The sequence below is a fragment of the Chlorocebus sabaeus genome, chromosome 9, assembly GCF_047675955.1.
Source record: "Chlorocebus sabaeus isolate Y175 chromosome 9, mChlSab1.0.hap1, whole genome shotgun sequence".
Taxonomy (NCBI): Eukaryota; Metazoa; Chordata; class Mammalia; order Primates; family Cercopithecidae; genus Chlorocebus; species Chlorocebus sabaeus.
Window position 1 is genome coordinate 100,702,473 of NC_132912.1, and position 15,581 is coordinate 100,718,053.

The following is a 15,581-nucleotide window of genomic DNA, read 5'->3' on the forward strand; positions in this document are numbered from 1 at the left end:
GGCTTTGCCTGCACACGCTCCAAAAATTAGCAACCACCCCCACCACTGCACCACCACCCTGTTCTCTATCTCTCACTAATGCTCTTCCCAGAGCTCTGACCAACAGCTGACAATTCCATATTCTCATTTACCTCTTCCTTCTCTATCTGGTCCCATTAGAATGTCAGCTCCATGAAGGCAGAACTTCTTGTCTGTTTTGTTCCCCAGTGCCTAGAACCATGCCTAGCATTCAACAGGTGCTCAATAAATATTTATTGGCTAATTGAATGAATGAAAGCTCAGAGCTCATGTCTGAATCATAAAAACTCAGGTGTCCCATGGTCGATTTCTTTGCATCACCCTCCCATATGGAGAAAACCAGGGACCTGCAGGGAAGTCAGCGTGCCCAAGGTCACACCCCAGGCAGCACAGAAATGAATGTCTGAGGCCTCTTCCTGCCCGCTGGGAGCACCAGCTTGCCAGGTTCTCCCAAAGAATGGAACAGACCTCATCCACAGGGTCCCCCACCTCTTCCTATGTTTCAGCCTGAATGTGCACATTCAGAGGGAAATGCAGATACTGGCTCCGGAGGGCCTCCAGCTGGGAACACCTTGTTCCAGGAAGAGCTCTCCAAGGTCTTCGAGATAAATCACTTCGAGAGAAATCACTTCTTTCTTTCCTGAAACAAATCCAGTCTGGCCTGCTGCACCATCCCAAGATGCAGAAGCCAGCGAGGTTTAGGGGATGCTGAGCAGCTGGCTGGGCACCTTCTGGCCCCCATAGGGTGTGAAAGGAGAGACAGAGCTCCTGGGGGCTGAGTTAGCGCCCGGTGATGGGAGGTTGCGCCTTAGACACCTTGACGAAGAGCGTCTGAGGGCTGCATGTCCAGGGCGTGGCATGACCTATGGAGATGTGTCTAGCCAAGGGCCAGAGGAGACAGGCACTTGGGTTCCAGAACTGTCAGCAGCTGGCTCCAGTGCTCGGGGACAGGAAGTGCCTGTGAGGGCTGAACACGAATCTTGCAAGCCTTGGGGTCTTCTGCTTTTCCATGACTACTGCACCTTGTAAGATGGCTGTATTTGTGGAGTGCCTGGCCTTGTTAAAAGCACCCTCACATGCATGGTCTCCCTTGAGCCTCACACCGTCTCAGAAGGAAGGTAGGCAAAGCATTTTTCCAGAAAAGGAAACTAAAGTGAGGTCCAAGGTTACACAACTTGTTAGTGGCAGCGCTGGGCCTCTGTGTCTTCAGGGTCCAAACCCCAAGTCCTTTCCGTACTGCCTATGATGCCAGCACTCTCAGGCTTGTTCATTTTTCCCCCTGGCTGCCTCCCACAAAGTAGTGCCCCTGAGAAATGCCTGAGAACTTCACGGAGATGTAGCTGGTGAAGATTACTGTAGTCTTACATTTCAATAGCACTTTACACTTTACAAAGCACTTTCTCATCCTTGGGCTCATTTACTTCTTAAAGCTCCTAGCTCTGCCAGAGATGGTGGCCTTGGGCTGGTCAGTTCTCTCTAGGCTCTGCATTTCTCTTCTGTGAAATGCAAGAGTTGGACAAAATCTGAGGGTCATGATATGTGTGGTAAAAGGCAGCCCCGGGGGCCTGCTGCTCCATTCAACTAGAGCATCTGTGTGTTAATGCATTTTGTTTTATGCATCACATTCCACAACACATTGTTTGAACAAGGGATTCCAGAGCTGGAGTTTAAAAGCCCCTGGACTCTGTGGGTCCGTGAGTCTCACTAACCTTATGAGATGATCAGAGCAGGTGCTCCCTGTCCCAGGCTGTGGCTTGGCTGAGAAGCCACCACAGAAACCCAGCACTGACACCCTTCCTCTGCACCCCTGCCCCTTGGGTCTCCTAGAATGTCTTCACCACCCCCTGAAGCCAGCTCCCAGTGAGAGGTGAGGGATCATGGCCTCCTCACATATTGGAGTCCAGTCCTTCTGCCCTGAATCTGGAGTAACTGGGGTACACACAAGGTCCCTGCACCATGGTAGTAACCCCGGAAAGGCAGTTGGTCCTGGCTCTCTCTTTAAAGAGTTTTGGGCACCAGTTCCAGCGGTGAGGTTGCTAGGCTGGGTCAAATTCTTTGATCTGTTACAGAGTGAGCACACGCCACAAAGCCTTCCCTAAACCTATGTGGTAGCTTGGGATGCATCCTGACACTCTGCCCCTCATCTCCCCCAGCCCCCACTGCCTCCCAGGACTACGGATACAAAGCCAGACCAACAGCTCCTAGGTTGGGTTCTTGGCACCCCATGGTGCAAGGCCAGGGTAGTGCCTGGAGTTGCCACTCCCTCCTTTCACCCAGGCTGCTCTCTGCTGAGTCTGCTGGACCAACACTCAGAGCCTCTCACAATCCCCCAAGAAAACCAGGACAACCAGCCTTCTTCCCTCCCCCACTTCTTGAGACTGACGCTCCTGTTTGCTTCCTCACCATCCCCTGAGTGTGCTCTGCCCTTTCCAGCTCCTGTGGTTTTGCTCAGCTGCAGCGGTCCCCTCCCACAGGGAATGCTCTCCCCACCTTCTCAGCCTCCCACGAAGCCTGTCCTGACTGCCCCTGCTGGATGTGACCTTCTCTTCTCTGGAAACCCACAGCAGTTTGCTCCTTGCTTATTCCTGTGCGGCCAGAATTGTTTGTGTTCCAACATCACTTTCCTCATTAAAACGTGCTTCTTGAGCTCAGGAAGCATGTGGAGTGGATGCATCTCTGCATTTGCTGTGCCTGGAGCAATGCTTGGCACAGAGCAGGTGCTTAACAAATGTCTATTTGATGCAAGAACGAGTGAATCAGTGGGTGAATGAATGAATGAATAAAAATAATCATGGGTAGCATTAGCAGAGCAGCCACTGTGTGCCGAGAGTTATGCTAAGTGCTTTGTACCCACTGTCTCATTCCATCCTCACAACGAGGAGGACATGGGTCTTATTAACACCCCATTTCACAGACGTGGAGACTGAGGTTCAGAGGTTAGATGACTTGCCCACTGTCACTCTGCTGGCAGTCCCCACGCTGACGAGCCTGAGAAGCTGGGTGTGAGCTATGTGGGCTTACACACTTTCTCTGACACCTGTCAGAGACTTTTGGGCACTTTTATAAATTCTGAAGACTTCGAAGCTCAGTTAAATGGAGCCAGGAAGTGGGGCAAAGTCCCATGTTTTGAAGCAGCTATGGCTTCCCAAGCGATGGGCCAGCAGGCCGGGGTGATGGGCTCAGTGGAACTGTAAAGTCTGCTTGAGAGACGCCATCAAAGGCACAACCGACCCGTGCTGTGAGAACCATCCCATTTTGGTGCCAGTTCACTGGGACAGCACCACTGTGGGGAGAGCAGGGTCCTGGGGTTTGCCGAGAGCAGCCTGGGGGTGGGGTTCTGGCCCTGCCACCTCCTGGCTCTGACCCCAAGCTTGTCCCTCGATTCTTCTAAGCTTTGGCTTCTGCATCTGGAAAGGGGGCTGCTGCATACCTCGCAGGATGGCTGTGAGGATGAGGTGCCAGAGTGTGTGTGACAACACTTTGTAAACTGTGAGGAGTTACACAATCAGAAGTTCTTATCATTATTTAGAAAAACAACAAACCTGGGGCACAATCTCTCACTCTCCAGTGATCATGTTGATATTTCCAAACACACTCCAGCATTTCTTGTCCCCAAATATCCCACCCTCGGTAGCTCATCCTCTGCAGGCATATTTCTTTATTCCCATATAAAACCAAACTTCTCTCTCTACTTTCCCGCTGCCTATTTGCCCCACCCCCATCCACCTTCCTACCCCAATTCTGACACAGCTTTTCCTGCTACTGTCATGGGTGGCACCCCACCCACATCTCGGGGTGCCCTCTTCTGTCCTCATGACCCTCGGCCTCTCAGCTGTATCTGGCACAGTTGTTGCTCTCTCTGCCTTTTCCCCACCGCTGTCTTCTGAAAGCACTCTCCCCTCTAGGCCGAGGAGGCCATCCTCCTCTGTTTCCTGCTCTCTCTCTGGCTTCCTCTCCTTTCCCCACCATAATTCCTTCTTCCTCTCCCTTCCCTTTTAATGTTGGAGTCCCCAGGCCAGGTCCTGGGCCTTCTCTTCTTTCTCTCCCCTTTCACTAGGGGATAACGTTATTCCCCTGACTGACAATTCCAAATTTATACCTCCAACCCAAATCCGCAGTCCCAGGTCAAATGCATATCTCTGACTGGCTACCTGACATCATCCTTTGGACGTCCACTGCTACCTCCAATAGAACATGTTCAAAGTGGACCACTCCACCCCTCCCTCCCACAAAGGAACACCCAAGTACTAAGGCCAGGAACCTGCTGTCAACCTTGGCCCTCCCTCCCCTTTGTCTTCGCCTTTCATTAATAGGCCCATCCTGTCGTTTCTACTTCCAAAAATGTTTCACAAATCCTTTCTCTTCTTTCCTGCCCCACTGCCACCATCTCTGGGCAGACAACCTTCTCTGTTTCCTCACTTGACCCTCCCCTAATTTAATTCCCCTACACTGTAGCCAGGGTCATCTTTTTTACTGCATAAATCAGATCATAGCTAAAACCCTTTGGTGGCTTCCCATTGTATGGGAATGAAACCCAGACCTGTGATCACTCCTGGCCTCACAGTCCGCATGGTCTGCTCCCCTACCTCATTGGCTTCCTTCCGCCACAGGGTCTCCTTTCAGCTCCTTGAATTCTGGCAGGTGCTTCCCAACCCAGCGCTCTCTTGCAGAATTGCTCCTGCCACCCAGAACACTCCTTCTCATCCTTCGGCTTCCTCTTCAGAGGCTCCTCAGAGAGATCTCCCTCACTGGTATTCTTATCACTGCATTCAACACTTATTCCTGTTTCTTCACTTATTTATTGCCTGTCTCTTCCAGTAAACTATAAGCTTCCTGAGGTCAAAGACTGTGTCTGTTTTGTTCACTCCTGTCTCCCCATCATCCAGTCCATAGTGAGCACTCAATAAACCACCGCAGAGCGAATGGAAGAGACGAAGCCCATGGAAGGTACAAAGAGCTGAACAAAAGTTTGACTGGGCTGCCAATCTCTTATTTGGTCTTTGACTCTACACTTTCATCAGTTCCCAAAATATTAATATATGTACAAACATAGTCATGAAAAAGAGCTTTCAGCACCAAGAATTGGTGTCCTGGGTAAGGGGGAGAGAAAACAACAAATGCTGTAGTTATGAAGGATCAACTTCTTTTCTGCTTAGAATCATTGATCTATGTGAAAAAAATCACTTAGGGAGTCACATAAGGGGAAGCCAGATAGAAGGATGTGAGCACCTACTGTATACCAGCTACTGTGCTAAGTAATTTACATATGACATTCCATTTTATATACATAGAAACATTTTTTAGATTTGAAAGATACAGAAAATATGCTATCTATTTGAAAATTAACAGAGAAATTGTTTTCATTAATTTTTTTCCATTAAAAAGTGAAAAAAAAGGCTGGGCATGGTAGCTCATGCCTGTAATCCCAGCACTTTAGGAGGCTGAGGTGGGAGGATCCCTTGAGCCCAGGAGGTTGAGACCAGCCTGGGCAACATAGTGACACCTATCTCTACAAAAAAATAAAATAAAAAATTTAGCTGGGTGTGGTGGTGCATTCCTGTAGTCCCAGTTACTCAGGAGGCTGAGGTGGGAGGACTGCTTGAGCACAGGAAGTCGAGACTGTGGTGAGCTGTGATCATGCCACTGCACTCCAGCCTGGGCAACAGAGCAAGATGCTGCCTTAAAAAAAAAAAAAGTGAAAAGAATATATCTATTCAGTAGTATAGTCAAGATAGAGAGTCAGGGCAGAAAGAAGAGATAAATGTACGAATACACAAAGAGTGCAAGACCGAGACCAGAGACACATGGAATATACAAAAATGGAAATGAGGAAATACACAAAAAGGGAAAATTAAGCTGATAAGCAGAGATAAAATGATATCAGAGCATACCTAAAACCTTTTAAGTAAACATAGATACAGAGATAAAGACACCTACCCATATAAAGGGAGCCCCATGAAAAAGGGCATCTGCAGATCTACAAAGAAAAATGGAGAGAGCCCTAGAAAGTCTCAAAGTCACAGACACATCAACAGGACTCTGAGATATGATCACAGAGAAATAATGCCATCTTGTGGCCATTTGGGGCATTTCCTCTAAACGTTTTTAAAGATGTGTTGCATTTTCACAACTATGGGCACAAAGGAGTATTTTATTGTTGGTCACTTTGATATTCTCATTTTATAGATACACAAAGTTTCTGAGAAAAGTGACTTTCTAAAGTCAAACAGCTAGTCATTAGATAAAATAAATGGAAAGACAAACTTATCCCTTAGTCTAAAGCAGGGATCAGCAAACTATGGCCTGTGGGCCAAATCTGGCCTGCTCCCATTTTTGTAAATGCGGTTTTATTGGAACACAGACATACTCATTCACTTATGTATTATCTACGGCTGCTTTTGCTAAATATTGAATGTGATTAATTGCAATACAGATTGTATGGCCAAAAGCTGAAAATACTTTCCATTTGGCCCTTTACCGAAAAAGATTGCCAACCCCTGGTCTCCAGGATTGTCAGCCTTATATTATGAGTTTATTATAAGTTTTAAATGATCATTATAATAACTTAACAAAAAATTAGAATAAGGTTTAGTAAAAATTAATTTGGGTTCAGTACTTGGGAATACATAGTTTCCTGAAGCAAGTATTTCAGGGAGAGTGAAGGTTAAATGTAGGAAAGATTTTAGGTCTTAGGATGGCAACTGTAAGGCAAGATAACCTTTGGGGGAAAAAGAAACTGAGAAGAGTTGCTTAAGGGCCAGGTACAGTGGCTCACACCTGTACTTCCAGCACTTTGGGAAGCCAAGGTAGGTGGATCACCTGAGGTCAGGAATTCAAGACCAGCCTGGCCAACATGGTGAAACCCCATCTCTACTAAAAGAAAATACAAAAATTATCTGGGCGAGGTGGTGCACACCCTGTAATCCCAGCTACTTAGGAGGCTGAGGCAGAAGAATCACTTGAACCCATGAGTTAGAGGTTGCAGTAAGCCAAGATCACTCCATTGCTCCCCAGCTTGGGTAACAAGAGTGAAACTCCATCTAAAAAATAATAATAAAAGAGTTGCTTAAGATGATAATAGTGTTCTCTAAATAGGGATTTAATCCAAGGCTAAGAAATGAGCAAAAGCATTTGTGCTCTAAGTGAGGGGGTAGAAAGGATGTGGTGGGTGATCTCTAAAAATGGCTACCATCATTTCCTTTCTTCTCTGTATGCATGTGTTACTCCACTCATCAAGACGTGGAGTCTTTTTCTCCTCCCCCTAAATTTGGGCTGGCTTTGTGATTTGCCTTGATTGGCAGAATATGGTGGAAGTGATGTTGGAGCAGTTCTGAGCCTAGCCTATAAGGGACCTAGCAGCTTCCACTTAGTCTCTGGAGGAAGCCAGGTACCAGATACAAAATTTGGCTACCTTGAGACCACCATGCACTGAAATCAAAGCTAGCCCCATGGAGAGGCCATGTGAAAGAGCACCAAGGCATCTGATTTGTGAGCAAGGACTTCTCAAACCTTCTAGCCTAGCTCATCGACAGCTGAATGCAGCTATGTGAGTGACACCAGCTAATGTCACATGGAGCAGAAGAACCACCCAGATGAGCCCTTTCCAAATTCCTGATTGACAGAGTTGTGAAAAATAATAAATTGTTTTTAAGCCCCTAAGTTTTTGGAAAAGAAAGTAGATAATGATGACCTATCATCTCAGACCTAAGGAGAGGAAAAATTTATCCCTGGCAAGTAGGAAAAAGGATTATTCCTAAATCAGTGGAATTCTCTAGGATGGCTATTTGAATTCACAGTAGACAGGTCTCCCCAAGGGAGGCCTGGACTGGTTGTGTTGGTACTTGGATCTCAGGATATGGGAAGGACTGTGCAGAGCCTGAGAGTGGAAGGGTAATAAGAATACAGGGATCCCAGAAACTCCTGTTTTTCTACTCCTCCTTCTCTTTCTTCTTTCCTTTCTAACCATATCTAAATGTTTCCCATTTTGAATGCACACTCTTGAGAATAGATAATTTCTCTGGAAATGTGTGTAATGCTCTTTTTTTGTTCCTTTTTACACATTTATTCTTTGAAAGCCATTTAAGTTAAATAGGACCAGAAAACATATGGGAAGACATTCAAACAGGAGATTCACAGATTGTATCCTGGAATAGGATATATCCAGAGGCCAAATATTAGTTTAAAGGAATGGAGACTTTGGTAATGGGAAGGTTCTGGGAATGATGAGAAATCTGGGGCAGGGTTCCACTAGGGAATAAATTGGGTAAGGTTGGAAAAATAACAATAACAAAATCAGATTTGATCCTGATTTAGGAGCTGACCAGAGTGGAGAAGACTCCACAAATAGAGTGCTCTACTGAAGAAGGTAACTTTAAGAAAAAAGAGAAAAATCTTTTGTCCTAAGAGGTGGATGGTTTTTCAAGGAAGGGGTGGTTGGCACCAAAAGGTCAGAATAATCTGCTGTGATGAGTGTCTGTGTTCTGTAAAAACTCCACTCAGACTGATTGATTTATGCCTTGTTCTTAAAAAGATCTGTGCTCAGCATGTGCTCGATGTCCTTGGAATTTCTTATATTTTCATGAGCATAGAAGCACCCAGAAGGCAGGGACTATCCTATGCAGATCTATTCCCCATCATGCCTAGGCCAGTGCCAGGAAAGAGCAAGTGCTCAGTCATGTTTGCTGATGATGACGAAAACCATAACTCCATTCCTCAACGCATGTTTCTAGGAAAAGAGGAAGACAGCGAGTCAGGAATTCCCATAAACTGTCAAAGAAGGGATTCAGGTGACAGACGGAGGCTATGTTAATCAGGATTCTTTGGTTGCAAGTTAACTAACTGAGAAATGTATTGGCTTAGATGTCCGAACGCAGGAACAGCAAGAGTGCAGCTAGGCTTCCGGATGACTGGAACCAGGATGTGGTGAGCACTTCCTTTTCCTTCTTTCTTATTCTTTTCTCTGTCTATGGGCCTCATTCTCTCACACGATCCTCCTTCCCAAGACTTCAACTATCGCAGCAATCCCAGACTCACATCTCAGCTTTAGGACCAGAAGGGAAAGTGTGTTCTCTCTTCAGTTTGCATGTAAAAAACCCCAGAAAAGAGCACCGATTGGCTCAAAGTGGGTCACCTGTTCATCCCCAAAGGCAGGAGCTGGGAGCCTGTGGTTGGCAGCTTTCAACTAGTAGCAAGGCCAGTGAAAGCGGCGTCTTGGCATCTACCTATACAGATGCAGGAAGAGAAGTGCCAGAAAGGATAAGGATGTGGTTCTAGATGAGAGTGACTCATCTGGGTCTGCACATTCTGGAGACAAACCTATCAGGGCTTCCTGATGGAAGACAACAAACGCTTCCCTGGGACCAGCAAGTTACCGTGTCCTCTAGACACATCTCAAGGGCCCACTATTGCCCTCCAGAAGCCCCAGAAAGAGGTAAACGCAGAAAGTGGAACAATGTTTGAGTCACTAGGTCCTAGAAATGATCTGATTCTTGACTTCCTGCCTGATCCTCAAGCCCTGTGTTCCAAGCCGCAAAGCTGGACTCCAGAGAAGCAGGAGGACACTAAGAGTTGGCAGCGATGAGATCAGCAAGTGGATCCCAGAGTCTGGCCAGAGTTCACCCACTTGCTGTGGATTCAGGCAAATCACTAACTGCTTGGTCACAAAACACTTTAAATATCTATTCAAACTTTCTTTCCTTCATGCTATAACTACTCAGAAGCTTCTAGCTAAAAAGCTATTGGTCTTTGTCGCTCTTTCAGTTGAGGAGGTAGGCCAATTTAGGGACAGAATAGTGGGGGCAAGGAGCCAATGGATGCTTCACTCTTCTTTAAGAGTAAAAAGATAAGTCAGCCGTTGACTTCATTCCACCCTTCTGGGATCCTATTTCTAGGCAGGCACACCGCGAGGTACTGTGATGGACGCACATGGCATATGATGTAATTCTCTGCTCAGAGTCTCCAGCCTAGTGTAGCAAATAAAGAGTGGTCCTAATCCCAAACTTTCAGAGGAAAGAGGGCCAAAAGTTATAGGGGTAAAAGTTTTAATAAAAGTTTGTTTGATCCGGAACTTGAAAGATATATAGGATTTTAGTAAGAGACATACGGGTCAGGCATTTATGAAATAAATGGTGTGAACAAGGAACAGGAAAATATGTTTAGGGAATAGGGGGTAGACTAGCTGGACAACATAGAAGTGTGTGTTGGACAGGAGTGAAAAATAGTGAAAAGCAAATTGGAAAAGTACACGTTCCGTGAAAGGGCTGTATATGCAAAGCATTCCCCAAATGTTAAAGGAGCTGAGAAATAAAAAAATGAAGTAGACAGATCCAGTTTGTTGGTAAAGGGTCTTTAATTGGGGGAACTTAAAGACAGAAGTGTGGTCTTGGTGTACTGGGCAACTAAGATTGTGGAAGATGTGGCATGAAACTAAGGTTTTATATTTTCTGGGCCAGGTATGGTGGCTCATGCCTGTAATCTCAACACTTTGGGAAGCCAAGTTGGGAGGATCGCTTGAGACCAGGAGTTTGAAATCAGCCTGGGCAACATAGTGAGACTTCATCTCTAAAAATAAATAAATAAAATAATAATTAAGAAATAAATGAAGATTATATTTGCTAGGAAATAGGGGCTACTGAAGGATTCCGTGCAGGGATTCCGTGTACTGTTATGTCAAACACTGTTTCGGAGAGTATTGTCTGGTATGTATGAAGGACTGGCCACAGAAGAAAATTGAAATGATAGTGCAGAATAATGGCAATTGGATTCCATGGCATTCCCTGAATTATTGCAAAAAACTCTTCTGAGCTAATGTGATTAGGTTTCTGTTCCTTATAATAAGTAAATGACTCTTAAGACAAAGTAGTGTCAAAAAGCACAGAAATCAAGAAGGCAAGGGTTAAAATAAGAGGGGTAGCCAACAGTGTCAGATGCTTTTAAGGGTCAAAAAGGCAAAGGAGTGGAAAAAGCAAGTGTATTTGGCAATTTGGAAGCCACTGATGACTTTCAAGAAAGCTGTTTCCTTAGAGAGGAGAGGAGAGGAGAGGAGAGCTAGACTGAGGGTGCATGGGAGTGGATGGGGCCACAGTGTGGATGGGTCATTGAGGACAAAATGTGCTCAGAAAGTCCTAAGATATGTGTTGGGGAACATGTGGTTAAGCAAGGGTTTCACCAAGCTCTGGGGCCTGTGCATGTTTGTGAGCAAGAGGAAAAGACCTAGGAGAGGCAGTTGATGCTGCGGGCATCTAGGCAGGGTGTGCACTAGGTCAGGAGAACAGAGTGTCATGTACCAGACGACAGGTTCGTCCTGGAATTAAGAGGAAAGGAAGCCAGAATGGGCAAGAAGAGAGGATGAGGTGGAAGAGAGCAACTAGACAGTAATACCCTGTATTAGTCCATTCTCACGCTGCTATAAAGAACTGCCCGCGACTGGGTAATTTACAAAGGAAAGAGGTTTAATTGAAGTTCCACATGGCTGGGGAGGCCTCAGGAAACTTACAATCATGGGGGAAGGGGAAACAAACACTTCCTTCTTCACATGGCATCAGGAGAGACAAGTGCCGAATACAGGGGAAAAGCCCCTTCTAAAACTATCAGATCTCGTGAGAACTCATTCGCTATCATAAAGACAGCATGGGGGTAACTACCCCCAACATGATTCAATTCCCTTCCACAACACGTGGAGATTATGGGAACTGCAATTCAAGATAAGATTTGGGTGGGGACACAGCCAAACCATATCACACCCAGAGAGCTTGTTGAAGGAGAAGCTAGATTAGCAAGTGAGAGATTTACACATGACCACTTGCCATGGTAAACAGGGCCTGCAGGATCAGCCACCTCAGAGGGGGAAGTCAGGCCAACTCAAGGAATGTAAGCTGCTGCGAACAGGTGCTGGGACCCTGGTCCCACAGAGAAGAGAGACCCTGCACCAGGAGGGGAGCAATCTGTGCAGAGAGTCCTGGGCAGAGCCAGGCAGCCAAATTGGACAAGAGGGCACAGACAGAGGTGGAACACAGGCAGGGCTGCCTTCCCCCAACCCTAGGGAGTGGCTTGGTAAAGGTGGTAGAAGCTTCTGCTCTCCAGAATGAGGTGAGTTCTGTGGGGGTAGCACAGAGTGGTGGAGAGAGCCCTGGACTTGAAGTCAGACATAAAGGCTGAAAGGCAGCATCGCTCCATGGTGAGGCACTCAGCTGGGCAGTCACACCGTCTGAGGGCAGATTCCTGCTCTGCAACTCTCTAGCTGTGTGGGTGCTCCTGGACAAGCCACCTAACCTGTCCAAGCCTCAGTTTCCTCATGTGTAAAGTGAGGATGCCGAGATCAGCTCCCAGGCCATAGGGCTGTGCAGAGGATTAGCATAATATCTATAAAGTAGTGAATACAGGGCTTGGCACAGAGCAAATGCTCAGTAAACACTGGTTAATATGTCTGTATTTTTCTCCTTATATACTCAGTGTCTGATACATAATGGGAGCTCGAAAAATATTTTTGAAAGAATGAATTATTATTATTACCTGTGTAGCCTTGAGCACAGAAGACTCTGAGCTCCATGGAGTTCTGGATTATATTTTATTCTTCCAGCCCTTAACACAATGTTTGATGAAGGAACCTGCATATATTCACTAAGATTCAGTTTCCTCATCTATAAAGTGGGGCTAACAATATTTGTCCTACCCCAAGGTCAAACGAGATAATATATGTAAACCATGACACAGCTGTTGGTTTTGCATGTATGCATACACACACACACACACACACATGCACACACACAGAGAGAGAGAGAGACAGAGAGAGAGAGTATATGGCTATTATCTGTAGCAGAGGCAGCTGCCTGGGTCCCGGGGAGCCCTAGGTCTTCTACCCAATTTGACAGGAGCTGAATGATAGGCCCATTGAGCTGCAGAAATGCCCCATTAAAGGAGAAGACGGGAATTTGTTGAGGATCTGGTCAGCTGGCAGCTGTGTGATTTTCTCCAGCAGGGAGGACGTCTGGGGCTGAGCACAGGACTAGAGATGTGCAGGAGGCTGCTGTAAGCAAGTGTGGCCTGAAGTCTGGGTTAGACAGGCAAACAGACACAGGTCACTAGACACAGGTCATGGGCCCTGCCAGGGCAGAGAGCAGATAGGACTTGCCTAGTGAAGGGCAGGGTTGTCATATAAAGATAGACCAGATGAGCTCTTGCTGGTCACCGCTCATGGGGGAATGGATGAGAAAACAGAAAGGCCATTTTCAGATAAGAAAAGGCCTATTCTGCTAGCCCAGGGCTCTGTCCAATCAGACAGAAAGGTAGGCCTGGAATTAAGAGGAAAAGAAGTCAAGATGGGCAAGAAGATAGGACAAGGTGGAAGACAGTGACTAGACAGTGACACCCAGAGACCTTGGCCTTCTCATAGGTACGTAAGTGGTGAGGTTCTCAGCTGAGAGAAGGGTGTGAAGTCACGGCTTGAGGAAGGAGAAGTTGGAACAGCAACTGAGAAGCTGGCTGGGGGGCCAGGTGATTCTGCCCAGGTGACTGCCTCCTCTTCATGATAGTGAAATTCCCCCACAATGACTATCTGCTTGGAATTTTTAATATAAGTCACTGAGTGCCCTGTATCTGTCAAGACAAATGGGCCATGTAGTGTTGGACCCTTTGCTCACCTGCATCTCCACCTCCTCTGTCCATATCTTGTGCATATACTGTTCTGCCTACTGGATCTATTCCCTACTGTGGGTATCCCATCCCAATGGCAAAATCAAGACAACAAAATCCTTCTAGTTGTCTCTTTCCTGCTGCAGCTAGTGGGGGTAGGATGGGCTATGTCTTGAGAAATAATGGTTGGAGGAAGCAGCAAAAGCCTTCTAGTTGCTATGGAGTGTTAACTGATGAGTTAAACTCTTCATTTTGATTTGAAGAAAATAGTTCTAGAAGAGATTCTTGCTTTAAAAAATATATAAAGCTGCCATGTACTAAAAGCAGTCATTCAGAGGGGTCTTTGTTGCAGGCTGCCTTGAATTTCCTTAGCCAAGCATTGACACTGATCAGAATCTGGATGTTGGAGCAAATGTGCCTTAAAGTTTAGGGATAGAAAATGTGTGTTAAGTACTAATGAGAAAGTACCAAATTGTACCTAGACATTTATTTCTTTGAAGTGCTTGCTATATAAAAATTACCTACCTGACTGCCAGTTAAGATAAACAGTGATTTTAATTACAAATGAAAGGTACATGACTACAATCTAAGATATTAGGTAAGCACACATTTTATGGTTTGATGCATCCATCTAGAACAAAGCCCCTGCTAGAGCTGTACCTCCCACCTGCAGGAAAAGAATAGCAAAAGTAGATTCTTGCTACTCAAAGTGTGGAGTGGGGACTGGTGGTGCCAGCATTATTGGGGAGCATGTCAAAAAGTGTGAAATTTTGGGCCCCACCCTAGATCTCTGAATCAGAATCTGCATTTTAAAAAGGTGCCCGGGGATTCACACGCACATTAATGTTTCAGAAGGGCTGGCCTGGATCAGCCCGACTCAAAAAATAGCCTGTAGACCACCTACAATGAAAACATCCAGAGAGCTTGTTAAAAATTGCAAATTCTATGCTGGGCTTGGTGGCCCACACCTATAATTCTAGGACTTTGGGAGGCTGAGGCGAGTGGATTACTTGAGGCCAGGAGTTTGAGACCAGCCTGGTCAATATGGCGAAACCCCGTCTCTACTGAAAATATAAAAATTAGCAAGGCGTGGTGGTTGGCGCCTGTAATCCCAGTTACTCAGGAGGATGAGGCAGAAGAATCGCTTGAACCTGGGAGGTGGAGGTTGCAGTGAGCCAAGATCATGCCATTGCACTCAACCTGGGAGAAAAGAGTGAAATTCCATCTCAAAAATAAAAAATGCAAATTTTAGAGCACTATCCAGACCTACTGATTAGAATTGCTAGAAGTGGAGTCCAGGAATCAGCATTCCAAACAAACCCCCAGGTGGTTTTTATGTTCATCAAAATGTGAGACCCATCCTTGGTCCTTCCAATCTCATCAGGATCCATTAAGGACCAGTTGACACATGGTGCTTTGAGTCTAGTACAGAAAAGACTTGGATAAATCTTGTTTCTGCCATTTAGGAGTTTATAATATCACTACAGTTGAACAGGTAGAGAACAAGTTATGGTGTGAATACCTAGAAGGACTATATTATTGATTAATTCACAATTCACAATGCATTTGATTCTCCCTTCCACACCTGTGAATATACGTCCTCCCTGAGGATGGAGAGTAACCAACATGCTGCCTCCATCCTTCCCAGTTCTGGAGCTGAGTAGATTCCCACTCCCAGGAACCATTCATTCTCTTAAGCCCATGCCTCTGCCACTCTAGTATCCTGCTCAGGGCAGACAGGAAGCCAGCGATTTTATTTCATTAGCTTTTTCCTATAAGCCTTCCCCCTTCCTCCTTGCACCTGCCACCCCTTCCAAGGACCAGTCGGCCCATCCCTCTGCAGCTCTGCCCAAGTTCAGCTCCCAAGACACAGGTCAGAAAGGGGTCAGATCAAGCCTAGGCATCTGCAAGCGATCAGTCCTTTGGGATGGCAC

General features: G+C 46.1%; 1 protein-coding gene across 3 annotated transcripts in view; it reads right to left on the reverse strand.

The window, feature by feature from the left end:
- CRTAC1 (cartilage acidic protein 1) overlaps nucleotides 1-15,581 on the reverse strand; it is a 165,684-nt gene that overhangs the window by 74,003 nt on the left and 76,100 nt on the right. The window lies entirely within an intron of this gene.